Genomic DNA, 5,990 nt, shown 5'->3' on the forward strand with positions numbered 1-5,990 from the left:
TCTCACATTGCTTCACTGAAAATGTTCTGGTTCTCTCAAGTCAGCTTCTTGGCAGTACCAGGTGAGTTCTAATAAGTATTAAAAATATGTCTCCCTAAAAGTAATCATAAAAGTATAGATAAATTGGTTACTATCTCAAATCAACAGTGATGGGAGACTTTATAGAGACAGCTGAGGCTATTTTTGTATCATGTATCACCTGTCAGCAACATAATTCTGGTAAACTGTAAAAGTGGTACACAGCCAGGAGTAAAAGGGCTGTTTGAACAAAGTGAAATGGATTTTATCCAATTTGTCTTCTCTAAAGGATTTGAATATGTTTTACTTATTATATGTATATTTTTCAGAATAAGTTAAAGATTTATTTTGCTAAAAAGTTGGAGCCCTAATAGTCACTAAAATGTTACTTGATTTTTATTCCAACTTGGGCCATTCCAATGTTTATATAATGTGACCAAGGCACACACATTATGGAAGCCTAAGCTGTTACTCTTTACTCGGAAACCACACTGTCCTTACCACCCACAGTTTCTGGAAAGGTTGAAAGATTCAATAGCATCTCTAATTTAAAATAAGTAAAACTTTTTGAAACCCTTTGGCTTGGCTAAATTTACTCCAATTAGCCCAAAGGGCCATAGAGTTCACTTGTTCACAGACACATTGATTACCCTCTATTAATGGTAACTAAAATGTCTATGCATTTCGATATTTTTATCTTTTATACTAGACTATGTCCTGCTATGTACAGTCAAGGCAAAATATTACAAGGGACTCCAGTAACACCCCCTGTCCTATCACCACTAAGTTAAGACTGCCTTTCTGCTTCATAATTTTAAACAAGGATATTTTATTTATTGGAGGAGATTTCACAGAAAAACTGCTCTTGAACTTCTTGGAAGGAGGTCCTGTTAACAATAAAATACAGCAAGTTTCAGAGTTAATCCTTGCTTTAAATTTCACAACTAAAGAAGTAATTCAGAATTGCATAGAATTGGAAGAATACTCCAATAGGGGTCCTCAAAGTGAGGATTATCAGGTAGCATAACAAAGTATCCATCTTCCTAAATACACAGCTGACCCAAGACCTTCAGAACCAGCAGGTGATGTTAGAGAGTGCACTGCTTCCACTCATGACATCAAACCTGGACCCGCACCTAAATCCTGTTTTTTTTTTCTTATTTTCTTGCTGATAATCATTCCTCGTCTCATTTTCTATAGGCCCCTAGTTGTTTTGCATCTATAATGACTCTTGTCTTCTTTCTTTTATCCTTATTATAATTTTTTATCAAAGTGTACAAATACTAACACAATTTTTAGATTATCCCAAATGTAGTTACTGCCTTCAGTTTCACCTCTTTTGAGTGTACCATCTACCATCAGAAACCCACAATCAACACTCTGGATAATTCTCTCCTTAAATGATACTTTAGGGAATTACAACGGAGTGGTGTTTCCACTGCAACTATATGGACAACTAACCTTAAACAAATAACCTGTGACTTTGTCAGAGCTACTTGCCTCCTGCAGCGGGGTTGGGGGGGAGGGGTCGAGGGAGGCGGGGGGAATGACATACACAAAACTTTACTAACCTATTAAGATAATAAGTAATTGTGTATTTGAATTCACCCATCTTCATATGGCAATAACCCAAGTATTTGCCACCTAGGAGAGACTAATAGAGATCCAAGTATGTAACCAAACTAATGTAAGGCTTTGATGCTTTGTGTTGCGAATGTTTCTAAGTGCCCCATAGCAGATACTACTTCATTTGCAGCCAGGGTTCCTGGTCTTGTTTGCCTCAGAAAAATACATCATGGAACTTAGGGATGCTGTTTGAAGAGTTGTCTGTACACAGAGACCCTAACCTACAAATAACCAAGTCTGGAAATCCAGACACAATGTCCAAAACAAGGCAACTCTTGATTATTTAAACATTCTACTCGTCAAAATTACTGATTCCTTTATTTATTTATTTATTTATTTACTTACTTACTTACTTACTTACTTATTTTCTTTAATCCTTATCCGAGGATATTTTCCCATTGATTATTAACAAGAGTGGAAGGGAAGAAGAGAGACAGAGTGAGAGAGAAAAAAACATCGATGTGAGAGAGAAATATTGATTGGTTGCCTCCTGCATGTGTGCCTGCAACTGAGGTATGTGCCCTGGATCGGAATTGAACCCTTGACCCTTCAGTCCACAGGCTGATGCTCAATTCACTGAGTCACAGAAGCTAGGGCTGATTCTTTTTTTTTTTTAATATGAACAATCAGAGCAGTGTCTCCATTGGTGCTAATCATACATATAGAAAAAAACTGAAAGAAACATATTGGTAATACTGAGAGAAGTTATTAAAGATGGTAACATCTGGCCTAGATGTCCTACAGGTCAGTCTGAACTCACTGACATGACTAGTGACAGACAATTAGATTGCATTCAATTTTTTGTTGGCAATAATGATGATGTTTGTGCCATTGCTAATATCTTTTGCTGTATTTGGATGAATGAAACAAGCAAGGTATATTTTGCCTTAATGAAAAACCTACTTGTATGCTTGTTTGATCTTTAGGGCCTATGAAATTTATACTTTTGGCCTGAATTGGAAAGTTTGGGTTCCCTATTCCAAAGCATTTTACATGGAGTATTAATTGTTGTTATTTACGTTATAGTACTAATTATGTTCAGTTCTTAACTAATATGGTAGATCACATGTCTATTACTATTTTGAAAGCTGTTACTTTTGTGTTGGTGAGATTTCTGAGAAAGCATAGAGAAGAAAGGGGGTAAAGCCCTCTGTGTCAGTACTTTGGCTTTGGTACTGGCCTGGGCATTCGGAAAGTTCCACTATGTAGCTGCACAGACTCCCGGTAACTCACAGCTTGGGTCTGTAAAGCTTGCAGTCCGGGGTTACCCTTTTTGGGTGGAGATGGGCTCAGGAGAAGAAGTCCCTGCTCACTGGGCCATGCCATGGGATTGGGTTACCTAGTTTGTTATGTTTTAGCAGCTGGATTAGGTTGGGGCTGTGTCAATAGCAGATTGTGAACTCATATAGGAAACAGACTGCTGAAAGATCTCCAGGGCGCAGAGTGTTAGGAGGGAGTGCAGGGCTCCCTAGAACCCGTCTGTGTGCTGAGTGGATGTCCTTAGTGAGAGACAATGTGAATGCCAAGATATTCTTGGATAACTCTGGCCCCCAGAATGCCCAGAAGGTGGTTTTCCTGGTTACAGGGGGACTGGAACAGCTCAGGCAGTGATGGCGAACCCTTTGAGCTCGGCGTGTCAGCATTTTGAAAAACCCTAACTTAACTCTGGTGCCGTTCACATATAGAAATGTTTTGATATTTGCAACCATAGTAAAACAAAGACTTATATTTTTTTGATATTTATCTTATATATTTAAATGCCATTTAACAAAGAAAAATCAATCAAAAAAATGAGTTCGCGTGTCACCTCTGACACGCGTGTCATAGGTTCGCCATCACTGGCTCAGAGCAAAGTATGAGTGCTAAGACCAGAGGCATTGTGAGCTGGGCTAACAGAAAGCTGATAAGAGCCAGCAGCTGCCAGAGCCTAGTTTTGGCCAATAGTTATGTGACTTAAGTTGCCTCCTGATGTGGGTATAGCTACAGAAACAAGTCCTTTAGTTTTGAAGGATTGTTGTAGCCCAGCCCCAGCCCCTGCTCCGGAGTGTCCGCAAAGTTTGGGATGGTCCAATCCCTTGAACTGCTTTCAGCCGTAGACCTCGGGAACGGAGCTCTGGGCCCACTGAAACCAAGGTGATGTGATCAGTGGTGGGAGTGGCAGCTAGGAAGGAGGGGATATGTGTTTTCCTTAGCGTGCGACCCTAAAAGTCCGTAGGCGTCACATCTACAGTTCTCCTTTTGTACCAAACCCTTTCCATCACTGCCACCCTGGCAGGCCACATCTCCAGTGTCCCCAAGTTAGAGTCATTTCCAGTGTGGGATGACTGATTAGAATTTGGGAGAGGGAGAGAAGTACAAATGCCTTTGCATATTAAACTTCACCATTTTAGCGAAAAACTACTCAGCATGTCGGATGATCCCTTCAGTGACTGCAACCACCTGAATGGATGTGGCTACAGCCATTTCAGCAAGTATTCCTTCACTTTTGACCCATAGTAAGTTAGGCACTTAAAGTATTGCAGTGTTTCTTAGAGCATTTTATTAGTGCTTCTGGTTTGAGCAAGCTCCACAAGTAGTTTGATTAAATATATAAAGTCAAAAAACTTTTGTGGTGGTAACTCCTGACATGTTTTTCATAAATCTTGAAGTTTTTTTGTCTTAATCCTTTACACTTGCAACTTGTGTCCATTACTCATCCAGATAAAAAGTCATCAAACTTCAAGCAATTCCTGTCATTGGGACTTTAAAGCAACTGCTACCGCATGGGAGTCTGAATACAACCTCTCCAAGTGAGAAGTACGGCAGTCTACAGCAGCTCTCAGTTTCTTTAACTGGGAGGCCACACCCTCCAATTAAAAACCACCCTTCTCTTCATGTTGGTCTCCAGGAGCAGCACTATGCGGGCTTCAAATGGAACCCCCCTCAAATATTCTTTCAAAGGAGTCCCAAAGCTGTTTTTTTCCAGCCATTTATTTTGATCAGCTCGCATTTATATGAGGGCTTTTTCCAAGACTACTAATATTCTTTAAAGGAGTCCCAAAGCTGTTTTTTTTCCAGCCATTTATTTTGATCAGCTCGCATTTATATGAGGGCTTTTTCCAAGACTACTAATGTGTTTCTATGGTAACCTGCTCTGGCTTCCAATAATGAATGGAAGAAATTGCTATACTGCCCACCTTTGTCCATTCAATTGCCCATGTCTGCTGGAAATTGATCCTGTACTGTTCTACTTTATTTCCAACTTCATCCATTTCTTTCTTTAAGGTATCTGTTTTTTGATGGAAAGCCCTGAAGATTTGTGAGCTTAGTTCCACCTGATTCTAACCGAGTTCCAGTCTAAAACCAATTCAGTGAACTGTTTCTTCTGGTTTTAGATGTTTAGGGATCTCTGCCTTTGTTATGCCATACAGAAGATTCACAATTTTTCTTTCAACAAAGATTTCGTACTGAGAGAGTTCTACAGTCAGTTGATTTTCTGCTTCTCCACATGTGTCCAACATCTTCCCAAGAGGAAGTCTTCTAGTTGAGCTGATGCTTCTTGCATATTCTGAGTGAGATTTTCTTTCTCTGTGCTTCCTCTGGCATCAGCGCCATGCTGGCCCTGGAAGCACACCACCAGGCTCTTATGAGAATGGTGGCACTTTGCACTGTATTGATGCAAAGCTTGAGCTGTAACAGACCTTCAGAGAGGACTTCTGTTTTCTCAGCTCTGCCCACTGTTTGGTTGGCCAGCTGCTTCGTGCAGTTGAACTTGTTCACTGCAGGAGTGGCAGCCTGACCCAAGGGGATCAGACCAACAGGGCAGGACAGCAGCTGCATCCATGGCTCCCCAGGCTGGCCAGTGGCCATGTCATTTGTCACTTCTAGTGTCATAGCCCTATTTTTATTTTTATTTTCTTCCTGCCATATTACTTCAAACTGCTTCCTGTAAAGATCTCCAAGTTGAATTTAACTAAATCATCTTATCAGTGGTATGCATTTTGTAGAGCATGGTCAGGTAATATGGAAGTGTAAAACATGGAATGCATATGATGTCACTTTATTTTAAATTTTATAATTTGAATGTAAACATTTACTAATCATGCAATTTAAATATTAGTAGGAGAAATTCTTTTTAGGATGTATATTTTTTTTCTTGTAAGAAATAATTATGGACTTACTTAATTGCCATTTCTGAAAAATAAATTTAAGTTTACCATAGTTATTACTAAATGTGAATCTGAAAATAACTTGTCTCTTACTTTAGACAAACTGAATTTCTATAGAAGATAATGATATGGATGCACATTTGGAAAAAGATTTAAAGTTTTTTTAATATTTGGCAAGTTTAGCATTGCTAAGTAATC

General features: G+C 39.3%; 1 pseudogene; it reads right to left on the minus strand.

Moving 5' to 3' along the window:
• Positions 1–3,845: 3,845 nt before the first annotated feature.
• LOC102254032 lies at positions 3,846–5,517 on the minus strand (annotated as a pseudogene).
• Between the last annotated feature and the right edge of the window lie 473 nt (positions 5,518–5,990).

This window comes from Myotis brandtii, unplaced genomic scaffold (assembly GCF_000412655.1).
Source record: "Myotis brandtii unplaced genomic scaffold, ASM41265v1 scaffold5, whole genome shotgun sequence".
In the NCBI taxonomy this organism is placed as follows: domain Eukaryota; kingdom Metazoa; phylum Chordata; class Mammalia; order Chiroptera; family Vespertilionidae; genus Myotis; species Myotis brandtii.